We start from the raw sequence: 2,681 nt of genomic DNA, 5'->3' as shown, positions 1-2,681 counted from the left end.
ACATTGCAGGAGTATGAGGGTGCAGACCCATCTGGAAATAGCGCCTCCATCACCTCCAGGGCAGCCACCACCACCCCACAAAATGTGCCACAGGCTACGCCTAGACAGATGGACTGTGGTGAGACGCCATGACCCATCAAGGCCAAGCCTGCGGCAACACCACAGGCCACCAGGGGCACCCCAAAGCCCACTGCATCCACTCCGGCAGCTGCATTAACTGACACAGGACCAATGTTCCCTCTAATTTTTTTGAGCCGTGTGCACTAAAGAATAGTTGTGTGAGGGCTGTTTTTCAGTCATGCGCGCAACTGAGTGATGCGCTGGCAGACTGGGGGTGGTCGGCAGCGGCGCGGCAGCGTGGCGCGGCGCCCCATCAGTGAGCAAGGCTTAGTGATCAGATTCCACAGTGTGCAAGCGAGGAATGCGAATTTGCGGCGCAACAAGCTCTACTTCAAGGGACATTTGGGTGCTCTATTCTCCTCCCAAGACTTAAGCTCATCTCAAATTGTGTCCTTATCCACAGTCGTTAAACATCCTGCCCTGCCATGCCCAGCCAGTATAAAATGTCAGTATTATCTTCTGCCGTTTCTCCAAGGACAACTTAAAATAATTCTTCTTTTATACAAATCATTTCTATCGCTGCTGCCACTTTGGGGATGACATCATGGGCTGTAGCTAGGTGGCGCATTGTAAAAATTGTCAGGTTGAGATTCAACCCTCCCTCACCCCCCGAAATGTTGGGTTATGTTGATGACATTACCTGCCTGACATACACTACAGACCCTTTCGGCAGGCAGGGCACAGACAAAAAACGGTGCTTGCCGCAGCTGCACAGTTAACAAAGGCTCTGCAAGTACTGATGTAAAGGGTTTCATTGTTAACTTAGCAACCCCATTCGTATACATACGTTTTTAGGCAATTGATGGGGTTAGTACTTGCATGTCAGGGCAGGGACTGGGAGTGATTAGAAGGGTACTAAGGGGCAGGAGACAACTCATTCTCACACAGCACTCCTTTACTGTGTGGTTTCAGATGTGTAGGAGAGAGTTAACTGCTAGTAACATTGAAGCTGCACTAGAATAGTCTCTCTCATTAGAATGTGTGAGGAAGTTAGAGGACCCCGGTCCCCAAGTAAGTTTGCTCTCTGACCCCACAATCTATGAAGTTGGCACCTGACCTCTCCCACATTTAAAGGGTTAGACCTCCTCCCCCCAACATACCCCTGACTCCTTGTAGATCGCTACATTCAATAACAGCAGGTCCAGATCCATATTGTCAAATAACTGTGAATGCAAGCAGACGTCCAATGCCAAATGATAATATGTTATTGTATAGCACTTAGGCTTAAGCTCTTTTTTATAGAACAAATATGCATACAATATCACCCAACCTGTGTTGGTAATCATTTATCGACCTCAGAAGGATGAAAGGCTGAGATGGCCTTAATGGGATTCGGACCTGCAGATCACACACACATCACAGCAGCGAGCGCTCAACCCACTGGCCACTGAGTTATCATATCGGCTATAGTCAAATAAGCAAATAGTGGACTGGATACCATTAAACTGGTAACTGAGATTTAACAGCAGACCAGTTAAGTTAATCTGGGCTTAGTGCGCTTTACAAATGTCACACTCACAATAAATAAATAAACCCTGTAATGGACGCTAGGTTGCACTAGTTGCAAGTCAGCCCGCCACCAGCAGGCCAATCGTATGTGCCACCTCAGAGGGTTAATTTGGGACATCCGCACAAGTCTGGGGTTAGGCGCCTGTGCACTTGACCCCTCCAGTGAATGCTGGCCCTCTTGACTGCATCACAATTCAGGGGCTCTGTGCGCAACCAACCTACTCACACACGTGAGTGACTTTTTCTTTCTTTGACCAATGCATCAGGGCTGGACCCCTGAGCTGCTCGGGGCTGGCCCTCTTGACTACAGCAAAAGAAACTCTGCTGCAAGACCAGGGGCTCTGTGTGTAAACTAGCTGACTCGCACAATAAACATTTTCTTTCTTTTACCAATAAATCAGGGGATAGCGCGAACGCAGTCCCCCACTTCCAGAAATAATGCAGTCGAGTATTACGCATTTGGGGCCATCGCAGGGGTCAGCAAATCCGGTGTGCAATGGTTGAGCCTGCCTCACCCTGGGACTCAAGATCTGCCTTGGTGATCACAGATGCTCCCCTGCCAGTTAAGTATGAGTTGCGAGCAAGAGGGCAGGGGTTGGGCGGCGGGCCTGTTCTGGAAGCCCCGCTAAGAGAGGGTGAGAAAGGCAGGCCCTGACCCAGCCCAGCCCTCCCGGAAACCCTGAGCGTCTGCAGAGCTGGCTGCCCCACGTGCAGGGGTAGAGCCCAGCAGAAGAGGCCCATTGTAGCACAGTTCATTTCTCCCATCAGGCCCTGCTCGGCCCGAGATTTGCATAAATTCAGACCTGGCCGCCAGCCAGCAGGCCCAGTCGGATAGCGAGCAGGCCTGGTGCAGTGGGCCCACTGGCCTGTCGGCCCCAGGTGGGTCCATGGCCCTCCTGAGCTGACGTGTCACCCCGCTTAAAAAGAGCGTCTCGGGTGGGGTGGCCCCCAGCAGAACACAGCAACGCCGTGAAGGCAAGGCCCGATCGTGCCCGATCGGTGCTCGGACGGGGCCGGCGGCAGCCGGTAGCCAGTCTCAGCCCCTCCAATAC

At 51.9% G+C, this 2,681-nt stretch overlaps 1 pseudogene; it reads right to left on the bottom strand.

Annotated features, from left to right (window-relative positions):
* Positions 1-2,027: 2,027 nt before the first annotated feature.
* LOC138460001 (U1 spliceosomal RNA) lies at positions 2,028-2,200 on the bottom strand (annotated as a pseudogene).
* Between the last annotated feature and the right edge of the window lie 481 nt (positions 2,201-2,681).

Source organism: Ambystoma mexicanum, chromosome 4p, assembly GCF_040938575.1.
Source record: "Ambystoma mexicanum isolate Mex_15411 chromosome 4p, UKY_AmexF1_1, whole genome shotgun sequence".
In the NCBI taxonomy this organism is placed as follows: Eukaryota; Metazoa; Chordata; class Amphibia; order Caudata; family Ambystomatidae; genus Ambystoma; species Ambystoma mexicanum.
Note: the sequence above shows the minus strand (reverse complement) of the source record. Positions and strands in the feature narration are given on the sequence as shown.